This window comes from Scylla paramamosain, chromosome 29 (assembly GCF_035594125.1).
Source record: "Scylla paramamosain isolate STU-SP2022 chromosome 29, ASM3559412v1, whole genome shotgun sequence".
NCBI classification, from domain to species: domain Eukaryota; kingdom Metazoa; phylum Arthropoda; class Malacostraca; order Decapoda; family Portunidae; genus Scylla; species Scylla paramamosain.
In genome coordinates this window covers 17,951,880-17,964,379 of record NC_087179.1, presented here as the reverse complement: position 1 = coordinate 17,964,379, position 12,500 = coordinate 17,951,880, and the positions used below count along the sequence as shown (strand labels likewise).

Sequence of the window (12,500 nt, the reverse complement as noted above, 5' to 3'; positions counted from 1 at the left end):
AGGTCACCCCAGCAAGAGTTCTCAGCCTTGTTCTCTCACCAGGACCCGTTAGCGAGGTTCTCATGGCTGTGTTTTCCAATGAATGATGTGAACATTTTGCTAAACTGCCACTGAAATCCTTAAAATACCCTTAGAAACACATGTACCTTTCACCACAGCCTGTTTACTCCCTCACTTCTATTTGCAACACCTCTCCTCAGTCACCGGTCACTCTCAGACACCTTGCTAAACTGCCACTGGGATCCTTAAAATACCCTTAGAAACACGTGTACCTTTCACTACAGCCTATTTACTCCCTCACTTCTATTTGCAACACCTCTTCCTCTTGCAGTCATTCTCAGACACCTTGCTAAACTGCCACTGGGATCCTTGAAACACCCTTAGAAACACATGTACCTTTCACTACAGCCTGTTTACTCCCTCACTTCTATTTGCAACACCTCAGTCACTAGTCACTCTCTCAGATGTCTTTTCTTGTTCCACACCTACCTTCAAATATTACACGAGCTAAAAAATTACAATATCTATTCATTTTTTTATTCTCTTCTTTCTTATATGTGGTTGTAAATATTTCATACATTGTTCTTAGTGTATAAATCCTTGTCTATCGCAGTGAAAGGGTTAAAAGTGTAGATCTTTTTATTATCGCTAGAATCACGAAGACACCTTGAAGACCCCTGGTAATATAAAGCATGTTAAATCCTTCAGCGCCAGAGACACCTCCCAGGCTTTATAAAATTACCTATTACTGATTAGGGAATGGGTAAATGGAGGTGTAATGGTAGGTGATAAATAGGTAGTAGTGATTTATTTTATTTTTTTTTATGCCTTCAGTCTTCAGTGCAACAAAAACATCTTCAGTTTAATGCACTTGTTGTAATGGTGTCCGCAGTGAAAGTTGAGCTAGTGTCCTGATATGCAGTTGACAGCAGTGCCCTTCAGTAAAGTCTGGTAAGAGTGTGTGTGTGTGTGTGTGCAGTCCCCTGTGGAACTGTCGTGGGAATGACTGATGTAGCTTTTACTGCAACATGTTAGATTGGAAAGAAAGAAAGAAATAAATAAAAGAATAAATAATAATAATAATAATAATAATAATAATAATAATAATAATAATAATAATAATAATAATAATAATAATAATAAAAACGCTAAACTATCTCTTAAGTTACGAAAATAAAACTTGAAAATCCTGATGACTTCCACTGCAGCTTGTTGGAATTATACAATACCTGTTCAACTATCACTACAATCATGAAAAACATCCTTAATTAAAAAAAACCCAATATCTTTCATCCCTCTTTCCATCTAGTTTTCTATCTCACTTGCCTTTTTTTTATCCTGTTTCCCCTTCTTCTTCTTCTTCTTCTTCATCTTCTCATTTCAGTATCCTATTGAATACGTATACTTTCTCTCTCTCTCTCTCTCTCTCTCTCTCTCTCTCTCTCTCTCTCTCTCTCTCTCTCTCTCTACTTACACACACAAACGAATATTCATAGTAAGATAGATTTAGCACAATGATTATCTCCTCCTCCTCCTCCTCCTCCTCCTCCTCCCCCTCCTCCTCCTCCTCTTTCTCCTTCTCCTCCTCCTCCTCCTCCTTCTCCTCCTCCTCCTCCTCCTGCCATCGTGTGCCTCTATAATTTATCTCAACCTTCAGTTTATCTAATGCCGCTGTGTGTGTGTGTGTGTGTGTGTGTGTGTGTGTGTGTGTGTGTGTAGAACCTGCGAAAAAAGAATCCCTTGTAACTATGATTCTTAGCACTCGCGCGCACGCACACACACACACACACACACACACACACACACACACACACACACACACACACACAGGATTCAATCACACGTTTTGACAATTGACAAATGTATTTCATGTGTGCGTACGTTTGTGTGTGTGTGTGTGTGTGTGTGTGTGTGTGTGTGTGTGTGTGTGTGTGTGTGTGTGTGTGTGTGTGTGTGTGTGTGTGTGTGTGTGTGTGTGTGTGTGTTCCTGCTTGTATGTGTCTGTGTGCATGTGTACGTGTGCATGTGCGTGTGTACATAGCCGTGTGTGTGTGTATATGTGTGTGTATATGTGTGTGTGTGTGTATATGTGTGTGTGTGTGTGTGTGTGTGTGTGTGTGTGTGTGTGTGTGTGTGTGTATATGCGTGCGTGCGTGCGTGCGTGCGGTGGGCGGGGCGGGGCGGGGCAGGGAGGGGGAGGGGAGGAGGGTGGGTCACTGTCAGGGCGGCCATGACACTCAGGTGGAGCTGGCGGGAGAAACTTACTTAAATTTTGGTGTGGGTTGTGTTGGGTGCGGGCGTGGGCGGCGTGCGGGGCGGGGCGGGGCGGGGCGGGGCGGCGGGCAAGGCGGTCTGCCAAGTAAGGAGGCAATCCGTTCAATTGTATGGTTCCATTGTGTATTATCTTCAATTTAGTGGCAGATTATTCTTCGTGGAGGCGGCCTGGGCTGGGGATTGGCTGAGGGGGCGTGCGGGGGGCGTGGCGCAGGGCCGTGACCCCGCCCCCCGCCCGGCAACTCGCGGTGGGATTGGGCGGCGCGGCTGGACCGACGCGCCTCTGCCTTAACAAGAGGAGATAGGTTTAACAAGCAAAGTTAGTATTGGGAAATCTCCATTTAGATCTTGTCTGGCGACCATATTACTTCATATGTCTGTAATGAGCGGCGCGGCGGGCTTTTCATAATCAGGGTCGTGGTGAGTCCCCGCCATGCTGGCCGCCATCCCGCCGCCACCCCCAGGTAAGTGTCTCCCTCATTACCGCCACACTTTGCAAATTTACCCTTAATTACCCGTGGCTCCGGCCTCATTAGGGCTGCAAATGTGATAGGCAGTCCCAGATTTGATTTGTTGGGGCGAGATCAGGCTCTGCCGCCGCCTTTTTGAGCGTCTTCCCGAGGGCGGCGCCACTCTGCTGACGCCCGCGGCCCTGACGGCGAGGGGCACCTGGGCACAGCAGCGGGGCGGGGCGGGGCGGCGGGCAGTGTGTGGTGTACGGGCACGCCGCCCCCCGCCCTCACCTAGCTAGGCCAGTGTTCAGTGGTGTGTGTTGCGTGGAGTGTTCCTGGAAAGTGTTGCGTCTGGTGCCTCGTGTTGCGTGTTGCAAGTGTTTCAGGTGTTCCAAGTGTTTCCCTCAGCTCCCAGTGTTCCAGGCCCGCCAGGTGTGTTGTTCTCGTGATGCGGTGATGTGCTGTCTGTTATCCTTGTGTTGCTCTGCTTGTGTTGCGGTACAAAAATAAGTTCCTGCTTCGTGTTCCGTGTTGAGGTTCCCGTGGTTTAATTGTGTGTCCTTTCCTGTGTGTTGCGCTTCTGGGGTGTCGCGCGGGTGTTCAGTGTTGCTTCTGTTTTGCGGCGAAGTGTTGCGCCTCTCTTGGTGTTGCTCTTCAAGTGTTGCAATGTTGCTGTGCTTTAAGTCTTACAGTAAGATGGCGGCGTTTCTTTACAGTTGCAATACAAGTGTTGTGGCAAGCGGGAAATTCTCGTTATTTGTGTTGCGAGATATTATTAATTAAATGCGGGATTAGTGTTGATCCCTGTGCGGCAATTAAGTGTTGTTCTTTTCTCTGAGGATATAAATATTTGTTCTTTGTGTTGCAAGAAATTCTCGGTCACGATGTGTTGCGATGAAAAGTTACATCCGGTTTGTGTTGCGATGAAATGTTAATTATTTGTGATACTATAAATTATTAGGTCTTGTTTTGCGTTGGGATAATATGCTATCTGTGTTGCGATAAAATATTAATCCTTTGTGTTGCAATAAGATGAAGTTTTGCTTTTTGTTTTGCAATAAAATGTTAATTGTGTTGTAATAAAATGCTAGTTCTCTGTATTGCGACACAGCGTTAGGTATTGTTTGTGTTGTGATAGTGCTAATTCTTTGTGTTGCGGTTAAGAGCTAATTACTTGCGGTGCGATAAAAATGTTAGTTATTGCTTGTGTTGCAATAAAAATGTTAATTCTCTGTTGCGATAAAACATTGCGTGTTTGTGTTGCGATAATGTTGCGTACAGCTTGTGTGGTGATAGTGTTAGTTATCGTTTGTGTTCCGATAAACTCTTAGGTATTTTATGTGTTGCGAAAATATTTAATTCCTTGTGTTGCGATAAAATTTTAATCTTTTGTGTTGCGATAAAGTGCTGTGTGCTGTCCGTGTTGCGATGAAGTGTTAATTCCTTGTGTTGATATTAGTTGTTGTTTATGTAGCGATAGAATTAATAATTTTTGTGTTGCGATGAAGTTCTTGTTATCTTTTGTGCTACGATTAAATCTTGCTCTTTGTGTTGCGCTTAAAAAATGCACCTCTTTGTATTTACCAGAAAGAAAGAAAAAATAATATTAGGCATTTTGTGTTGCAAGAGTGTTAGATATGTGTGTTGCCATCAAACGAGAGAGAGAGAGAGAGAGAGAGAGAGAGAGAGAGAGAGAGAGAGAGAGAGAGAGAGAGAGAGAGAGAGAGAGAGAGAGAGAGAGAGAGAGAGAGAGAGAGAGAGAGAGAGAGAGAGAGAGAGAGAGAGAGAATTAAGACAGTGTTTGTGTTGAAATGCTGCGATAAAAACTACAGACATTTCGTGTGTTGCAAGAAAATGTCGCTCTTCCTGCCCGTCCTTGTGTTGCCAAAAGTGTTGTCCTTCCTTCACACGCCGCGAATTTTTTTTTTTCTGGTTTCTTTTGTGTTGCGATGAAATGTTTCGTAAAATATTTTGGTCTTCGCGCTGCCTAAAAAAAAATTGGAAAAGTGTCGTTTATTTTTTTGTGTTGCAATGAAAGAAAAATTGTTTTATTTATTTTTTCTTTCTTTCTTTTCCCGGTATCATCTTTTGTGTTTCTTGTGTCGCTCATTCTTTGTGTTGCGATGAAAAAAAATAGTTCTTCTATATTCGGTGTTGCAGTAAGATCCTTTTATTTATTTATTTTTATTTTTCCGTTCTTTTTTTCCGGTATAAACTCTTGTGTTTCTTTTGTTGCGATGAAAATTTTCGCTCATTTACATTCGGTGTTGCGTTAAAGTCCTTATTTATTTATTTATTATCATTATTTTTTTTTTCAGTATAATCTTAAGTATTTATAATGAGCTGCTTGCGGCTTCCCAAACCTTCTCTCTCTTTCCTGTAACTCCCTTTACCTTCATATCCTCACTTATCTTTTCTCCTTCCTTTAATCCTTCCTTTCCTTCAACCCTTCCTACTGTACCTCCCGTCTTCCCGGCCCGCGCTTGGCTCACGGCGGCGTGGCATGGGGCCGTGGGAACAGTCGGGCAGAAGGGGTAGCGTTTAGCGTTTAGCAGCCTTGTGTTCTGAAGCGCTGGGTTCTATCGTAAATATAGATTATATATGTGGTGTGGGAGTCTGCTGGAATGTTGATGTAAATGTTTTGTTTTATCATTAATTTCTAGCTTATTTATCTATTTTTTTTAAAGGTTACGTTGATGGTTATTAGAGTTTATGTTTTTTTGTTTTTTTTCGTAGTGTTTTTTTTGGGGAGTCTCGCTGAAGTAGTGATAAGAATGTTTTGTTCCTCCATACGGTTCATTCCTGAAAGGCAACGAGTAGAAATGTTTGGTTCGCTCATGTAGCTTATTTTCCAGAGCCGTTGGGATAAGGAGTCTAGTTATCAAGGGTGTTTTTCTAGTGGGTGGTGTGGAGCCTCTGTTAAACTATTAGTATAAATGCCTTGTTTCGTTATCTATGTATTTATCTGTTTTCCAAGAGAGAGATTTTTAGTGCCCACAGAGATGGTTAGTCTAGTTATCAATAGCCTTTTTCTAATGGGTGGTGTGGCATGCTTGTTAAACTATTAGTTGAATTATGAAAACCGAAAGAAAAACCCGCTCTGTTACCGCCATCTCATAAAAAAGTAAAGAAAATGAAAGAAAAAATGAGTGAGAGATTTCCAAAAAGATGGGTAATTTAGATTCACGTCGGAATGTGGGAAATTAATGACAAAAATCGCAGTATTAGTTACCTCTTCCGTTCCGCTCTGTTCCGCTACGCCATCAATGCTGTCTGCTCTCCGCCCGCAGTCACCGCTACACTCTCTCTCTCTCTCTCTCTCTCTCTCTCTCTCTCTCTCTCTCTCTCTCTCTCTCTCTCTCTCTCTCTCTCTCTCTCTCTACAAAATGCAATACAAGTGTCACTAGAAATAATAAACACGAACGTAGTGAATATGAAAAAAAATTAAGCTTGTGAGAAAAAAGTAAAAAAAAAGTAGTTGAAAATAAATAGTGACGAGATGTCGAAGAGGGAAGATGATAAAAGTTTAAGTGATATGTTAATAATTATGGAGATGAAAAAAAAAGAAGAAAAGAAATACAGATGGAAATTAGTAGGCCTGAGGAAAGTAAAGTATAATGAGATGGTCAAGATGAAAAGAAAGATAGAAAAAATAAATGAAAACTGTGCTAATTATTATTGAAGAGTAGAATTAATAGATAAGTGAATGAGCAAGTGAATATGTTATGAACTGACTATTTAACACGCAGCACCAATGAATGAATAAATAAACTAAATAAGACATGAACAAATAGACATAACTTTTTTACTATATATATTCTTATTTTTCCCTTCTTTCCCAATTTCTTTCCCTTCTCTTCCCTTCCCCTTTCTTTGCATTATAATCCTTCCTTCTCCTCCCTTTCCCTTCTCTTCATTTCTTTATCACCTTTTCCCTTCTCTTCCCTTCTCTTCCTCCCCTTCCTTGCACGATAATCTTTCCATTTTCTTTCCTTCCCTTCATCTCCTTCTTCCATTCCTTTATTTCCTGTTCTTTCATGCTACACGCCTCCCATTTCCTATATATTACTTCCCATTCCTCCCTTCCCTTCTTTCCCCCTCTCCTATTCTCCTCTTTCTCCCCTTTTCTTATCCCTCGCTTCACATTCTGTAGTATCCTTCTTTATCGTCTCCTTTCTCTCTCTCTCCATCTCTCTCTCTCTCTCTCTCTCTCTCTCTCTCTCTCTCTCTCTCTCTCTCTCTCTCATTTTCATCATTCCCTACCTTATCTAATCCCTTTCCTTCTTCATTCTATCCTAACCTTTCCTTCCATCCCTACAGCAGCCAATCATCACCTATTCCATTCCCTTCTCTTCATATCAAACCCTTTCCTTCCTTCCCTCACTTTATCTAACCATCCCTACCCTTACTAACGTTCCTCCCCTGTCTTATCCCATCACCCCTTCCTTAATCCCTTATACCATACCCTGCAGAAACCCTCCCATTCTCTCACCGAGCTGTATTAACCGTATCACCAGCGCTGGGGAAGAGAGAGTGAGAGAGACTGGAAGGGAAGGGAAGGGAAGGTGGGATGAATGAGTGAAGCAAACAGGTTGTAGGGACAGGAATTAGTGTAAAATTTACAATGGATGTGTTATTCAGGTAAGATTGGCAGGTGCACCCAGGTAACTAGTGGCGCCGGCCCGCTCACACCTGGCGGGGGCGACGGAGCAGGTGAGAGAGAAGAGGCGAGGACAGGTGAGCGGCCGACAGGTGTACAAATGGAGGAGTTAAATGTTGTTGTGAAGGTGTTCTGGCGTTGGTGATGGTGTTAAATAAGCTTCAGTGGTGTTTTGAGGGTGTCTAAAAGGGTGTTGCGGTGTTATCAGTGGTGTAGGAGAGAGTCCGGTGGTGTTGTAATGTTAGTAACTGGTGTGAGAGCTGGATGGTGTTATGGTGGTCTTGGTACTGGTGTTAGATAGTGCTGGATGGTGTTATGTGGTGTTAAATGGTGTTGTGGTGTTGTGAGTGGTGTTAGACAGAGATGACTGGTACTGTGGTGTTGAGAGTTGCAGTGAATGGTGTTGGATGGTGTTTTGACAGTGTTGTGGTGTTGGGAGTGGTGTGAAATTGTGGTGTTACAGTGTCTTAGGGGTGTTGTGGTGTTATTCGAGGTGTCAGGGTGTTATTGGGACTGTTTGTGGTGTATAAAAGTTAGGGTGTTATTTGTGTTATTGATGGTGTTTTGAACGGTGTTGTAATGGTGTTGTAGTGTTGTGGTGTTATAGTGTTACATGTAGCACCGTAACACTCGCCTATCTAATCAAACCTCTCCTCCTCTTTCTTCTTCCTCCTTTCTTTTCTTATCTCTTTTTCTTCATCCACATTTTCTCAAACTTATTCATTATTTTAATATACGCCTACTTTATTTTTTCTCTATTCCTCCTCCTATTCACATTTTCGTATTTCATCCTCTCCTCCCCACCCTCTCCCTCTCTCTCTCTCCGTCTCTGTCTCCCTCTCCCTCCCTCTCTCTCTCTCTCCCTCTTTACGACGCCACAATTAACCCCCAGTCTAAACAGAACAGGATTACCGCCCTTTATTCTGGCCACTACACCCAGCACTTATTCATTCGGTGTTTACTCTCGTCTTGTAATTTTCACGCACTTCCTCTTCTTCCTCCTCCTCCTCCTCCTTAACTCTGCACTGCTCTAACGACTGGTAATAATAAGTTCAAGTTTTATTTACGAGTTGGCTGTTGCCCTTTACCGTTGCTCCCTTTAACTGGTCTTTTAATCGCGAGGGGAAGTGAGAGGTGATGGGTGGAGAAGGGCGTGGGTGTCTTGTGGGTGCTGGGGGAGTGAGAGGCCAGGGTCGAGGTGGAGGAGATGGAGAAGGAAGCGAGAGATGAAATGAATGGGCTCTGAAGGAGAAGATAAAGGAAGTGGAATTGGGTTAATATTCTGTTGTCTCTTGGAAATTAATAAATAAATATACGGATAACTGGGAGAAAGAGAGATAGAGAGAAAGAGAGAGAGAGAGAAAGGAGTATCTATGGTCTCCTGGGAAAGGAAAAATGATATAAAAAAGAGCGAATGAAGAGGAAAGAAAGAGGAATTATGTTTGTTAGTATTCTATGGTCTATGGGAAAAACAAGGAGGGAAAAAGTTGTGTGTTTCGTGATCTCTGGGAAAGACAGGAAAAATATGAAAAAAAGGGTTGCGTGTTTCGTAATCTCTGGGAAAAATAAATAGAAGCAAAGGAGAGAAAAAAAGATGAGTGTTATTTGGTTTCAGAATAAAAAAAATGAATAAAAGGAAAGGAGAGAGAAAAGAGAAATTAATGTTTTATAATCTCAAACAAAGAATAGAAGTAAGAGAGAGAGAGAGAGAGAGAGAGAGAGAGAGAGAGAGAGAGAGAGAGAGAGAGAGAGAGAGAGAGAGAGAGAGAGAGAGAGAAATTAGTGCTTTGTGCCGTGGTCTTCCGTGTGTGTGTGTGTGTGTGTGTGTGTGTGTGTGTGTGTGTGTGTGTGTGTGTGTGTGTGTGTGTGTGTGTGTGTGTGTGTGTGTGTGTGTGTGTGTGTGTGTGTGTGTGTGTGTGTGTGTGTGTGTGTGTGTGTGTGTGTGTGTGTGTGTGTGTGTGTGTGTGTGTGTGTGTGTGTGTGTGTTTTCTTATTTTCTTTTCTTTTTAATCTTGTAAGGAATGAAAGAAAGGAAGAAAGGAAGAGAGAAAGACAGAGAAAAAAAATCTGTTCTTCTTGTCCTTTTTCATTATTCCATTTCATCTTTTTTTCTTTTCTTTTTCTGTTCCTTCGTTTCACTCTCTTTACATTTCCTTGATTTTCTTTCGCTCACAAGCAATATTTTTTTCTTTTTCTTCTTATTCCGTTTTCTTTTTCGTCTCCGCTTCTCCTTTTTTCATATTCTTTGTTGTTTTCTTCCTTTTTCAATCTTCTTATCTTCTCTTCTATTCCATTTTTTTTTATTTACTCTCTCTCTCTCTCTCTCTCTCTCTCTCTCTCTCTCTCTCTCTCTCTCTCTCTCTCTCTCTCTCTCTCTCTCTCTCTCTCTCTCTCTCTCTCTCTCTCTCTCTCTCTCTCTCTCACTAACTAACTAATACAAAATCAACGAGTCACTAACAATTAAAAAAAAAATCAATAATTGGTTTTAGAAAATGAACAGGTGTGACTATAAAGACACTCAAACATATTCAAGTTTACCTGCCTTCCAATTAACGCTTCCTCTTCTACCTGTTTGAGTTATGCACCTGTACATGGCCCTTCATTTCTTATCGGCGCTACAGGTGTGAAAGGAAAGTAATTAGCACCTGTTGTAGTCTACCTGTAGTTTTACGTGTCACTAGCTACACACCTGTATGTATTTTTCACCTCCACTGCTTCTACAGGTGTGAAAGAGTGATGGAGCCTTGTAATGGAGTCTTGTTCTCTCACCTGTCACTAACCACACACCTGTATTCAGCTTTTTATCTTTATCGCCTCTACAGGTGTGATATACTGCAATTAACACCTGTTCTAGCCTATCTGTTTTGTAATCAAGTCTTATTTCAACTGTCACTAACCTGTATCTACATAATTTTCCATCTCTATCGTTTCTACAGGTGTGAAAGACTCAGTAATTGACACCTGTTCTAATTCGTCTTCTAAATGAGGCTTCTTATTCTGCCTGCCCCTAATTACATACCTGCATGTCATTCTTCACGATCATCATTCCCATGGACAGATGAATTAACACCTATTATGCTTTACCTGTGTGGCAATTAACCTGTTCTCGTGCAGGTGCGAAAGATAAGCCAATTAACACGTGTTTCATTTCCCTGTCTCACCTGTCCAGTAATTAAGCACTGATAAAGTCTATTGATTAACTCGTGCTGTTTTACCTGTTCCAAATATTACCTGTGTGTTTTTTTTTTTTACAGGTGAATGCGAAAGGTGTTAGTGTTTATTTTTCATATTTTTTTCTATTTTAAATCGTTCTTTGTTCCATTGTTTAAAAGTTTTGTTTGTCTTTTTTTTTATTTAATTTTTCTCTTTCTTTTATGCTTACTGCTTGTCTTGTCTTGTTTTTTGTTCACCCGTCCACATCTGTTTCTTCCGCCTAATTAACCAGTCCACACCTGTCCATCCTGTCCAAACCTGCCTACCCCGTCTAATTAACCAACACACACCTGCTATTTCTGATTAATCAACATCTATCCCTTCCACCTAATTGCTGTCCACATCTGCCCCTTCCATCCACACCTGTCCCATTTAATTAACCCTTCCACACCTGTCCCATCTAATTAACGCATCCACACTTGCCCCTACCCAGGTGTTAGCAAGGACTTGGTGGATGACCTGAACAAGAACGTGACAAACAAAGCCCCGGTGAACAGCGGAGGGGGGCGGGGGACAGCGGCCCCTCCCTTACCCAACTGGAGTCACCCCCGCCCCCCTCACACGGCCTCTCCCACCACCACCCCCACCACCAACAAGGACCGCCCACACTAGCGAATCTGGACGCCCACGCCTCTTCTGCCCATCGCCCTGAGGTAGGTGTGCGTGTAGGTGTGCGTGTGTAGTGTGGGTGTGATGGGAACGTGTGGAATACAGGTGAAGGTTAGGTTAGGTTAGGTTAGGTTAAGTTGGGTTAGGTTAGGTTAGGTTAGGTTAGGTTAGGTTGGGTTAGGTTAGGTTAGGTTAAGTTGGGTTAGGTTAGGTTAGGTTAAGTTGGGTTAGGTTAGGTTAGGTTAAGTTAGGTTAGGTTAGGTTAGGTTAGGTTGGGTTAGGTTAGGTTAGGTTAGGTTAAGTAGGGTTAGGTTAGGTTAGGTTAGGTTAGGTTAGGTTGGGTTAGGTTAGGTTAAGATCGGTTTGGTTAAGTTAGGTCAAGTGAGGTCAGCTTAGGCTAGGATAGGTTTGTTTAAGTTAGGTTAGTTAGGTTAGGTTAGGTTAGGTTAGGTTAGGTTAAGATTGGTTTGGTTAGGTTAGGTCAGGTTAGGTTAGGTTAGGTTAGGTTAGGTTAGGTTAGGTTAAGATTGGTTTGGTTAGGTTAGGTTAGGTTAGGTTAGGTTAGGTTAGGTTAGGTTAAGATTGGTTTGGTTAGGTTAGGTCAGGTCAGGTCAAGAGAGGTCAGCTTAGGCTAAGATAGGTTTGTTTAAGTTAGGTTAGTTAGGTTATGCGATGACAGTCTAAATTTATTCTACCATATATATTCATTCTCTTTTTCACCTTAAATAAATGTATATAATAGAGATGGACATTTAACTGTAGAAAATCAATTTATCATTTGTGTATATGCGAAAGTGTGTGTGTGTGTGTGTGTGTGTGTGTGTGTGTGTGTGTGTGTGTGTGTGTGTGTGTGTGTGTGTAGGCGTCCCCGCGGTGCATGGCTCACTCTGACGCTCTCATGAATAAAAGACACAAGCTTGATGACTTTTGAAGCAGCACGCAGCACCGCACGATGAATAGAGCAGAGAGTGGCGCGGGGACTGCATGAATAGAGCAGAGAGTGGCGCGGCGACTGCATGAATGACGCAAGGAGTGAGTGAGGGAGTGAGGCAGTGAGGCAGGGTTAATATAGACTGAGTGAGAGAGTGAGGCAAGATTAATAGACTGAGTGAGTGAATGAGTAAGTGAGATTCAATAAAGCAAGTGAACAAGTGAGATTTAAGGAAGTGAGTGATTGATTGAGTGAATAAGTGGGTGAGGGAGGATTAATAAAGTGACTGACTGAGAAGTGGTGGATGAGTCGATGAATCAGTGAGGACACGAATGAATGACAGAGTGAATAGATTAATCAA

At 42.3% G+C, this 12,500-nt stretch overlaps 1 protein-coding gene across 5 annotated transcripts in view; it reads right to left on the bottom strand.

Moving 5' to 3' along the window:
* Positions 1–12,500, bottom strand: part of LOC135115507 (EGF domain-specific O-linked N-acetylglucosamine transferase-like) — a 95,841-nt gene that overhangs the window by 29,094 nt on the left and 54,247 nt on the right. The window lies entirely within an intron of this gene.